General features: G+C 36.8%; 1 non-coding gene across 1 annotated transcript; it reads right to left on the bottom strand.

Annotated features, from left to right (window-relative positions):
• Positions 1-1,701: 1,701 nt before the first annotated feature.
• Positions 1,702-1,808, bottom strand: LOC147930801 (small nucleolar RNA R71). Its single transcript, XR_015576766.1, has one exon. It is a non-coding gene; the product is annotated as a small nucleolar RNA R71 (small nucleolar RNA).
• Between the last annotated feature and the right edge of the window lie 10,982 nt (positions 1,809-12,790).

The raw sequence follows: 12,790 nt of genomic DNA, 5'->3' as shown, positions 1-12,790 counted from the left end.
AGGTTGCTATATAAGGCTAGATCTAGAGATTATCATTAGGCATGCTAAGAGATTAGATGTCTTGTTTGATTTTTGACATAAATGATTTGTTGCTTAATGCTTGCTTGTATAAGCTCTTTGCTATGTGAGAACTAGTCTAGAAATTTATGAGCTTGATTGTTTTTTCCATGAGAGTGGATTAACATGTTCTAGGAGATCATTGTCTAGAGATTAGCTCAAGTTGTTTGAGATTTGTTGACCAAGTTAGATGACCATAACCATTAGTCCAGCCCATGAATCCCTCCTCAAGACCTTTCTTATCTATTGATTTCCTAGTTTATATCCTGTTGTTTGCCTGTTGTTTGATTTACTTTTGTCTTGCTCTGTTTTGTTTGCATTGCTCTGTTTCTCGCGTTTATTCAACTCGACCCTGTACTCGATCGAGTGCTTGCTCGAGCTCATCCCCAGAATTCTTGTTTATGCTTTGTGTTTGTCCTGTCTCATTTCCTGTTTCATTTTAGTTGCATTCATGTTGCATTCATTTAGTTTTCTGTTCAATCTTGTTGCATTAGTTCTTTACTTGTCTTGCATTACTATAGTTTCTGTTTCATTGCATAGTTGTTTAGATCATCCTATTCTATTGCATTTAGTATCTTGTTCTTAATAGCTTTTACTTTCTGCATTTTACATTCATCATTAGGTTGTTAGTGACAAACATCCTACATATTTGGCTTAACTTAGACAAATATTCCTATCATGATTGCTTGCATACACTCATTTAGGATTGACATCTCTTATACTACAACAGCATAAGGGTAATTGAAACTCCTTGCATTCTGCCTGTTCACCATCATCACATCATATCTCATTCATCATCCATCCACCATAAAAACCAAGTTTCAATTTGGCGCCGTTGCCCATTTGAGTGTGTTTTGTGACAATTAGGATCAATAGAAGTCTAAGATTAAGTTATGTTATCCCCTTGTTCGCTATTGATCTCGATTCTTCTACTACTTGTCTGTGATTGAGTTTCAGGTACCAACTCGACCATCAACTCGAGCACCACTTGACCGAGTGAGTGACCGAGTACTTGATCGAGTCAGAAGCCGGATACAAATAGACATCACTTCCCAGTCGACTCGACCACCAACTCGAGCATGCGCTCGACCGAGTGCCTGTCCGAGTCTGTACTCGCGCCTGTTGATGCAAACAAGGTCAAAGGGTCATCACAATCTTCAGAGACTCCTTGATCACATCAACCGACCACCAAGGGACCTGAGACAGCAGAGAACAAGAATCTATCAGGAACAAGAACAACAATTGCTAATGGAGCAACAAGATCAACAAGCTCCAAGGGCAAGAAACATTGGTGCTGGAGATGCACCAAACACACATAACCAAAGAGCTAGTATTGTGCCTCCTGCAGTTGCCAACAACAACTATGAGATCAAGAGTGGATTGATCTCTATGATTCAAGCAAACAAATTCCATGGATTGCCAATGGAAGACCCCCTAGACCACCTTGATGAGTTTGATAGGATATGTGGTCTCACCAAGATCAATGGTGTGAGTGAAGATGGCTTCAAGCTTAGGTTGTTCCCTTTCTCACTTGGAGACAAAGCTCATCTATGGGAGAAGACACTTCCAACTGGAGCAATCACAACATGGGATGCTTGTAAGAAAGCTTTCTTGGCTAAGTTCTTCTCCAATGCAAGAACTACTAGATTGAGGAATGAAATTTCTGGATTTGCACAAAGGAATAATGAGAGCTTTTGTGAAGCTTGGGAGAGATTCAAAGGGTTCCAAACTCAGTGTCCTCACCATGGCTTTAGCAATGAGTCCTTGCTAAGCACTCTTTATAGAGGAATTCTCCCCAAGATCAGAATGCTTCTTCATATAGCCTCAAATGGTAACTTCCTCAACAAGAATGTGGAAGAAGGCTGGGAATTGGTTGAAAATCTTGCTCAGTCAGATGGCAACTACAATGAGGACTATGACAGAGCAATAAGGTTCCCATCCAATGATCAAGAGGACAAGTACAAGAAGGACTTGAGGATGGTCAATGAGAAGCTAGAAAAGATCCTCCTTAGCCAACAAAAGACCATTAACTTTATTGGTGAAGAAGAGTGTCAAGTTCAAGAGGGGGAGAGAGAGTTTGCTGAGCTCTGTTATATGCAAAACCATAGAGGATTCAAAAGCTACAACCAAGGAGGAGGATTCAAGCAAAACAACCTCTCCTATAGAAGCACTAATGTAGCCATTCCTCAAGATCAAGTCTATCCACCTCAACAACCTCAACAGCAAAACAACTATGCACCCAAGCAGCAACATCAAGTGTTCCAGCCTCAATTGTGTCCCCCTCCAGGGTTTCAGACCTCCGAAGGCCAGGAACAAGACTTAAGAGCAATGATGCAACATCTGTTGATTGGACAAACCAATGGAAAGATTGAGGAAGCCAAACAGTTTTCTGAGTTGAACCAAAGGCTAACATCCCAGTACAATGATCTCAACATGAAGTTTAAAGTTCTCAACTCTAGAGTGAAGTATATGGAGAGCAACCTTGCTTCTACTTCAGCTCCTAAGCCTACTCAACTCCCTGGAAAAGCTGTTCAAAACCCAAGGGAGTTTACTGCAAAAGCCATTCTTTTCCATGAGGAAGAAGTCATTGGGGACAGTGAAGTTGAAGATGGGGATGATTGGTCATTTCTTGAAGCTCAGAGTGAAGATTGTGCAAAGCAGACGGAATCTGGTAGTGCACTCGACCATGTGCTCGAGCCAGCACTCGACCGAGTGTCAGCTCGAGTGGTCGATCGATTTGAGGAATCTGAAGCTGTTAAGCTTGCCAAGTACATTCCTCCTGCTTACAAACCGCCTCTACCATTCCCAGGACGTTTCAAGGCACAGAAGCTGAAGGAACTAAGGAAAATTATTGAGAAAAAAGAAATGATGGCTTTGCAACAAGAAGAAGTGAAGGCTTTGAAGGAAGAGGTTGTGATTGAGAAAGATGAAGTGATGGCCATATAAGAGGTTATCATTGCTTACCAAGAAGAAGAGAGAGGACCTGCCTTGGAACAGTATGCTCCATATCCTCTCTCTCAAGATTTTCTACTTGAGATGTCAAAGAAGAAGACTCAGAATCAAAACAAGAAGGATCTTGAAGAGATTGAGGAAGTTATCTTCCCAACTAAACTTGAAGATCCAGGTCCCTTCTATCTACCTTGCTCATTTAGCTATCTTCACTACAACCAGTGCTTATGTGACTTGGGAGCATCTATCAGTGTAATGCCTTACTCTATAGCACAAAAGCTTGGGCACACTGAATTCAAGTCCACCAACCTTCACATATGTCTAGCTGATGGATCAAACAGGGATGTAGTTGGTAAGTTGGAAAACATTCCAGTCAAGATAGGAAAGGCAAGAATTCCTACAGACTTTGTGGTTATAGAGATGGATAAGGAGCCTGAAGATCCTATCATTCTAGGGAGGCCATTCTTAGCCACTGCTGGAGCTGTTATAGATATCAAGGAAGGTCTTGTAACCTTGAACATTGCGCAGGGTTTAACCATGAAGTTTGACATCTATAACCCAACCAACCTGCCTACTATTGATGATCAACCTTTTACTATCAAAGACAAAGGTGGTCATGAGGTTTCAAGTAAAGTGGCAACTCCAAAGGCCAAGCTCTCTCTTCAAGATGAATCAGTGGAAAAGCTCAAGAGTTCAGTTCAAGAGTTGACTGATATGGTGAAGGATCTCCAAGTCAAACTTAACAAGAGGTCTTTGAAGAAGGCAAGACCAAGGTTCAAGATTAAGAAGAAACAAGGGTTATGTGTGAAGGGTGAAATGATCAAGGATCAGTTTCACATTGATCAAGTGGTGCCAGGGAGGATTTCATCACCTCCTTGGTCTCTAAACCAAGCCTGAAAAGGCATCAAAAGTCAAGCTTAGTGACTTTAAACAAGCTCACTAGGGAGGAAGTCCCTAAGGTATCATTGTATATATGCTTAATTTTCTTTGTAGTTTTGATTTCTTTTCTTTTATGTTTGTGTTGGGCAGACTTTTTAATGAAAGTGTAGATGGGTTTGGAGAGATTTGGACTTGTGGAAGTAGACTCGCAAGCCCACTCGACCGGCCCACGAGAGGTACTCGACCGAGTTGTGAAGAAACTAAGGCCCATTTGATTCCCATTTCTCTTGAATGATCGAGTGGAGGGAGAAAAAGAAGAAAATCTTTTGAATTTCAAACTTTGGTCAAGGAGCTCGACCACGTGCTGTCGAGTGTGGGGTTAAGTGGCAGCAAAAAGCAAGCAAAGATTTCCATTTCAAATTTGAATGGTATGGACGCTCCACCCTTGTCTCCTTGTCCCCTTAGCTTCTTTATATAGAGCAAAACTCGATCCTATGCTTCTCACACTCTCTTATTTGCTCAAAATAATTAAAATCTAGCTTAAAATCTCTCTCAAGTTCATCTTTTTGCTCAAAGCTTTGTTCTTTTGTTTTTGGGTTACTAACCTATTAACTTTGAGTTTTGAGTTTTTTCCTTTCAAGTTCTCTTCAAGAATGTCTTCAAGGTCCACAAGAATGTCTCAACAAGTCGTTGATCGCTCTCTAGGCCGTCGTGATGCACAACTTGCATCAAGGAAAGAAGCTGGTGGACGCACTCGACCTACCACTCGAGCAGGCACACGACCGAGTGCTAGCTCGAGTAGGCGGTCAAGTGAGATGGCGAGAGAAAAGCATCAGTCAGCTGAGGAAGACCCTGAGCAAACTAAGAGTGAGGAAGAGATGGAGTTCACTCTTCAAGAACACATTAGGAGACACAAGGCCAAGAGAAAGAGGCCAGCAGTTGAGATTGAACAAGAGGAGGTTGAAGAAGAGAGTGAAGAAGAAGATGAAGAAGAAGAGGAAAAAGATGATGGAGAAGAAGAGTCTTGTGGTTTAACTCAAAGGCAGCTTTATGAAGCCTTCATGAGGATGCAGTTCTTGGGGACTAGATACCCACACAAGGAAACCATGGAGAAGCTAGGCATTGATGAAGATGTGAAATATCTTTTTGAGAAGTGTAACCTAAGCAAGTTCATGGGGCTTTGCATGGAAGGGCATAAGGAAGAAAGCTGTGAGTTTCTAGCCACAATGAAGTTGCACTGCTACCTAAAGAAGGAAAAGGAGTTTGGACCTGGTCATGTTGACTTCACTATCAAGGGAAAGAAGTATGAGCTTTCATTGAAGAAGATAGCCAATATCTTTGGCTTTGAAGTTGGTAATGAAAGGAGCATGGTCATACCAAGAGAAGTCATACCAAGAGAAGAGCTCTATGCTGTTTGGAAAACCATTGGAAATAACATCACCTACTCATCCTCCAAGACCAAGAGTTCCATGATAAGAAGCCCAGTCCTAAGGTACTTCCACAAGGCCTTAGCAAACACCTTCTTTGCTAGGAAGGAGACTGGAAATGTGAATGAGGGTGAGCTCAGGATGTTTGATATGGCACTCAATAGCATAATTCTTCAAGCAAGGGATGGAAGCATCATCCTTGTGAGCAGTGTGGAGACTGATCTTGCAATGATGCTCATTGACCACATGATCTATTTGAGAAGCTGGGTGGGCAAGCTGCACAACAAGGGTTCAATGGGAGCCCTAACTATTGGAAGCATTATCACTCTAATACTACAAGATGCTAAGGTGCCACTTAGAGGAAAGAAGGTCATGCCAAGATGGATTGATTCAAGCTATCTCACCTCTACCCTTATACTAGCCAAGGAGATGCATTAAGGAAATCACCTTTTCAATTTTGAGCTTCCAACAATTGGGAAAAGACAGCTTGTCCTACCTAATCAAGAGCTCACCACCATACAAGAAGGAGCAAACATTGACTTTTGGCCAGCTGATGAGTTCTTGTTTGATGGGACAGCTCAAGTTAGAGTTGATGAAGCTGGAGATGTAGAAATGGCTGATGGGGAGGAGCAATTCTAATTTGAAGAATATGAGTCAACCCTTAGAGATAGTAGAGGAGTAAGGGAGACTAACAAGAGGCTGACACTTCTACAAAGATGGAGCAAGTGGCATGGGAATAAATTTGAAAAGCTGAAGAAGAAGGTGGGAAGAATGACTAAGTCCATCAAAGGCTTAAAGAGGGAGATTGCTGAACTGAAGAGTGCAAACTCATCACCAAGCCATTCTAGCCCTTTGAGGAGGTGTAGTTCAACTAGAGCACTTTCAAGAGCTAAAAACCCTGTGGAACCAGCTAGAGCTTCAAGTTTCGAGCCAATTCAATGGAGAAGAAGTTCAAGTCGCCGAGAACAACAATCTTCGAGGCACTCGACCGGTTCACTCGAGCAACCACTCGACCGAGTACCCCAGATGCACTCGGCCAAGTACCTACACAGAAATCCTTATGGCTTCCCAGCTCCAGCAGGATATCCAGGCTATCCAGGTTACCCTCCCTTCCCACCCAAATACTTCATGGATCCAGCACTCTTGCACCAGTTCAACCAGCAGAAAGGTCAGAATTTTTCAACTCGCAGTCCAACTCGACCCCCCCCCCACTCGACCGGGCACTCGACCGAGTACCAGTCGATGGCCATAGTCGAGTTGCCCCAGTCTTCTCCTCCAAGTCAGAAACAAAACCCCCACTACATATTTGACAGCATGAATGAGGATGTGGACAACTTCTTTCATAATCCATGAGGTAACACTATCACCTTACCCTTGTAAATACCATTGCATATCATGTTGTGTTTTGTTTTTAGTCTTGAATCTTCTACCAAAATTTTTTTACACAAGGGACTGTATAATTTAAGTTTGGGGAGGGTTTGAGATAGTATTTGATGTTGTGTTTTGTTTTCTTATTTCAAATTTTTAGCATTATCATGTTAGTATTTGCATTGCATCTAAGGCATAGAAAAACCCTAAAATTTTGAAAATTTTTGCAAAAATCTTTATAAAAAAAGAGTGTTCATGTAGTTTGCATTGCATATTAGAATCTTGTTTAGCATGTTTCATGTAGGACTGTTAAATATTTGCATTAGGGATCTATGATGAGTTTTACCTTGTTAGCTTGTTTAATTCACTAAACTAGGATCAATGCCCAAGTTAAACTTTGATGCTAGTTGAGTAGTTAGAAGCATAAGATTGAACCAAGGCTTGAATTCCTGCATTGCATTTGGTCTAAATTGAAGCATGTTGTGATTTGATGCCATTTCCTACTTATAAGAACCTAATATTGACTGTTAAATATCAACTTGTGCATTGCTTTAAACTCATGGATACCATATACATATTTGGATCATCTTTCTCCTTTTTACCACTCTTGTTGATCCAAGTAGCTGATTGAACCATTAAAATCAGTTCTCCCTACCCATTAACCAACCCTTCTTTCAAGCCATGTTTATTCTTGTGTGTGTGAGGCCTATTTTGGGATTGAGCTTGATAAAAAGTGTTAGGTTTGAACTGACAAGAGTAAAACCTTGTGTAGTTCTAGTTTGGAATTTTCAAACTAGATAGGACTAGGTGGTTCACTTGTTGGGTTTGGGACTTGGTTGGAAAAGAGGAAAAAGAGAAAGAAAAGGTTAGAGTCTTTAGGAGGGGAATGTGTTTAAGTAAAATCAAAGTCTAGTGAAAGAATGGGAAGTATAAGATTGTTGAAGTTGGTTCTAGTCAAAGAAAAGAAAAGAAAAAAAAGAAGAGTATAGCAAAATGCTTTTATGTCTTAAGAATAAGAAGAAAAGAGAACCATGGCAAAGAAGAAAGAATTCCCCATTCCACTAGAAAGATCAAATAAGAAGCCTCTCCTAAGACTTTAAAATCAAAAGAGAAAAGGGTAAAAGAGTAGTGAAGAAGATAAAGGGTAGAACTAGACCAATTTGGGTTTAGATTGATAGGATCAAATACTTTGGGTGCCTTTTGGTAGACAAGGTTTTGTTCTTGTATGTGTCTAAGTGTTCTTACCTTTAGCATTCTTCTAAAGCTCAATCCATTTTTTATGAGAGAACCTTGATATTGATAAGCCCCACTCTAAAGAGAGACAATCATTGTCTCTACACCTTTATTACCAAGCCAAATGAGTTTAAGCATTGCATAAGATTGATTCATGTTCTTGATTAATGAATGTTAAAGGAAATGGTTGATTTGAATGCATTTGGATGTCTAAGGCTCAAATCAGTAAAGGTTGTGATAGACTTGTCTAAAATCTTTAAGTACAGCTCATTCAACTTGCATCATAGTACTAGTAACTTGGACATTGATTCTACCTAGTTTTAGGAGCTGAGATCCCACTTTCAAACCTCACCTACCTTCTTATGTCTTGTTTATTTTCTTGAGGGCAAACAAAGACTAAGTTTAGGGGTGTTGATGTTCATATATTTTACCTTGTTTTCCCTTAGTATTTTCATCTCTTTTGCATCATTTGCTATCTAGTTTAGCAATTATTGCATAGCTTTTAGGACTGTTCATGCATTAGAGTATAGTTGCATTGCATTGCATATTTTCTTGCATAAAAAGGTGATTTTGGAGCCTAAGGAGCATGGAAGCAATGCTGAAGAGGAGTGAAGCTATCAAGAGAAGAAAGCAAGGGAGTTAGAGCTGAAGAACCAAGGTCCGAAGTTCCACTCGACCAGACACTCGACCGTGTGCGGAGAAGGACTCGACCGAGTGGAAGGAGCACAAGAAGAGCCAACTCGACCGGTCACTCGACGGAGCACCTGGTCGAGTTGACCGAGCCGCCTAGCTATTTTGTCTTTTAGCATTTTTAGGGCTTCCACTACTTTTCCTATAAAAGGGCCTTGTACCCTTCAGCCACCAAGAGTCCAACTTTCTAGAATTCCTCAAACCTAGTATTTACCCTTTTGGGAATTTATGCTTTTTGCTTTTTATTTCTCTTAGATGTTGTTATACTTTTGAAGGAGAAAACAAGAGATTTCTTCATACTTGTTTGTTCAATAACTCTCAAAGTATTAAGAATTCGAGTTTGATTCCTTCTTCAATATTGTAGATCTTTTCTTTCTTTTTCTAATGATACAAGTTTCGTTATTTTTTGGGTTTATAACTTTGTTCATCATGTTTAGCATTTGTGAGTAGTTTGCTTAGGATCTTGAGGATGGGTTAGGCTGGATTATGATTGTGGTTTGTTTAGCTAGGTCAAACTTGTTTGTTATAGATCTCTTCTAGGCTATATATACTCTATGTTGATCCTATAACCGAGAGGGTAGGGTTTTAAAGCATCTTAGCATCACACCATTGTCTAAGTTGTTAGATAAGACTAGATCTAGAGATTATCATTAGGCATGCTAAGAGATTAGATGTCTTGTTTGATTTTTGACATAAATGATCTGTTGCTTAATGCTTGCTTGTATAAGTTCTTTGCTATGTGAGAACTAGTCTAGAAATTTATGAGCTTGATTGTTTTTGCCATGAGAGTGGATTAACATGTTCTAGGAGATCATTGTCTAGAGATTAGCTCAAGTTGTTTGAGATTTGTTGACCAAGTTAGATGACCATAACCATTAGTCCAGCCCATGAATCCCTCCTCAAGACCTTCCTTGTCTATTGATTTCCTAGTTTAAATCATGTTGTTTGCCTGTTGTTTGATTTACTTTTGTCTTGCTCTGTTTTGTTTGCATTGCTCTGTTTCTCGCATTTATTCAACTCGACCTTGTACTCGATCGCACACTCGATCGAGTGCTTGCTCGAGCTCATCACTAGAATTCTTATTTATGCTTTGTGTTTGTCCTGTCTCATATCTTGTTTCATTTTAGTTGCATTCCTGTTGCATTCATTTAGTTTTATGTTCAATCCTGTTCATTACTTGCCTTGCATTAGTTCTTTACTTGTCTTGCATTACTATAGTTTCTGTTTCATTGCATCGTTGTTTAGATCATCATGTTCTATTGCATTTAGTATCTTGTTCTTAATAGCTTTTACTTTCTGCATTTTACATTCATCATTAGGTTGTTAGTGACAAACATCCTACATATTTGGCTTAACTTAGACAAATATTCATATCCTGATTGCTTGCATACACTCATTTAGGATTGACATCTCTTATACTACAACAACATAAGGGTAACTGAAACTCCTTGCATTCCACCTGTTCACCATCATCACATCATATCTCATTCATCATCCATCCACCATAAAAACTAAGTTTCAAGGCCATACATGTGATATATATGTGGCACTTCCTCAGAACAAGTTTAGTATCGCATTCTATTGTTCGCAACTGCTACCATAGCGTGTTTGAGCAAGATTTAAATTATAAACTATCACATAAAACTTAAAAAATAGGAAAAATGTTTGTCAGCTACTTCAAGTATACGCCAACACATAGTCACACATACAAATAATATAAATGTCTTGTTAACTACGTCAACTATTGTCATTACATAAGGACATACATAAACAAACATATGTTATGTGTACAACACCATAAACATTCAACTCTGGTGGTTGATTGGCCGGAATCCGGCATTGACCAGTATTAACCAACATTGACCAGTGTTAAACGGCGTTGACCAGAAAAAAAATATTATTAAAACATTTTTCTTCTTTTTTTCCTAAAAAGATATTTTTTTTTGTTTTCATGTATTTTTGATAAAGAAATAAAAAGATAAATGATTTGTATAATTTACAAAAATAAAATCTACAACAAAAATTTATACAACAAAAAAGTACAAGACAATTATATACCAAAAAAAAATAAAAATTATATGACAAACAAAATTTGTGGTATATCTAGTAACTAATTTTGTTGATACAGAAAATACACATAAAATAATATTATAAAACTATACCACCAAAATTTTATGTGTAGTCGATTTTTTCATAAAACTATAACAAGTATATACATTTTCCTTTCAAAAATCATTTTTTATTTTGTATTTTCAAAGGTGGGGATTTTAAATATATATATTTTTTACTTATTTATAATATTATGTCATTTGAAATATATCCAAGATATTGCCAACTGTGTTTTTATTTTTAATAAGAAAAAAGAAAGGAAGAAAACTATGAAAATTCTATTTATTTACATGAAAGACATATATCTAGAAGATAATTAAAAAAACAAAAATTGATTTTGTAAAATCAAAGGTTGGTCTTGTAAAATCAAAGATATAGTTGGGAATGCCTTGGATATATTTCAAATGACATAATCTTATAAATAAGTAAAAAAGAAAAAAATATATTTAAAATCCCTACATTTGAAAATACAAAATAAAAAATAATTGTTTAAAGGAAAAGATATATAATTGATATAGTTTTATGAAAAAATCTACTACATATAAAATTTTGTTGTACAATTTTGTGTTGTTATATTTTGTTTTTGCAAATTATACAAATCATTTATCTTTTTTATTTATTTATCAAAAATATATGAAAAATTTCTTATTTTTAGGGAAAAATATATATATATATATATATATATATTTTTTCTGGTCAACGCTGTTCAATACTGGTCAATGTCGATTAACACTGGTCAACGCCGGATTCCGGCCAACCAAACACCGGAATTAAATGTTTATGGTGTTGTACACATAACCTATGTTTGTTTATAGATGTCATTATGTGATGACAATAGTTAACGTAGTTAACAAGACATTTGTATTTGTGGCTATGTGTTGGTGTATACTTCAAGTAGTTGACAAACATTCATTATGTATTTAAATTTATTTATTTATCATAAAGTAAATTAAAGTTAATAAGGTGTTTAAAAAACTTTTAAAACTCTTTAAAAAATCTTGTAAAAGCCATTACAAGGTGTTTATAAGGCTTTTATAAGGTAGAAATCTTATAAAACCTTTTAAAAACCTTGTAAAATTTTTTTGGCGGGAAATTTTTTTTGTCGAAAATTTTTATCAAATTTTTTTTGGCAAAAAAAATTTTGGCGGGAAAATATGTCGGAAATTTTTTTGGCGGGAAAATATTGTTTTTCTTTTTATTGATTAAAATATTTTTCATCTAAGGGTAAAATGGTCATTAAAAATTAAAGGAGGGCAAAAATAAAAATGGCCAAAAAAATGGGTATTTTTGAAAAAAGGTATATTAAAAAGTATATTTTTAACAAATTTTCAAAAAAAAAACCTATGCTAGAGAATCCTTTATGGATGTATATATTATGGGAGATCCATTAAAATAAATTTCAAGATATTATATGATGTTAATTTATTTACTAAAACCTAAAATCTAACTAGCTTTGGAAATTTTCAATTTTGTAGATTATTATGTCTTTTAATTTGGTAACTAATATACAAATCAAATAAATTTAGGGGGGGAAAAGTTGGTAACTCTTAGAAAGATATCAATGGTTTGATTATTGAAAAAGAAATTTGTGAATTTCCTAAATTAGGTTGTATAAATTTGTAGGACATATTGAATATTTTCTATGGGAAAAGGAAACTAGTAGGTAGAGTGTAAAAATAAATTTTCAAGATCGACATACTTAAATATTTGTAAAACGTAAGTTTTTTCTCTATATATCTAATCGTACTAGTGGTGTTCGTATTAGGCATAGAAGTTCTCATGATGTTGATTTTGAACCTTAATTTTTCTTATAGGCTTTGATTTTTCTTTCAGACTTCTAATGAAATCTAGTATATTCTAACAAATACTTGTTGCATACTCTAGCAAAATGGGAACCAAGAGGATTTCATTTCTTGTATCATTGATGGTCTTCGCTCTCATCCTTCTACCGATGATTTCAGGTAATATATAAAACTCAAGATATTTTTTTAGGTTGGCTAAAGATTTGTTTAGTTGGTGACAGTTTAATTTTCTAAAAGAACTTTCAATTTATATAATTTTTTTTTTAAATAAAAATA

The sequence above is a fragment of the Camelina sativa genome, chromosome 12 (assembly GCF_030686135.1).
Source record: "Camelina sativa cultivar CO46 ecotype springtype chromosome 12, ASM3068613v1".
Lineage (NCBI taxonomy): Eukaryota > Viridiplantae > Streptophyta > Magnoliopsida > Brassicales > Brassicaceae > Camelina > Camelina sativa.
This window is presented reverse-complemented; position numbering and strand designations above follow the sequence as displayed.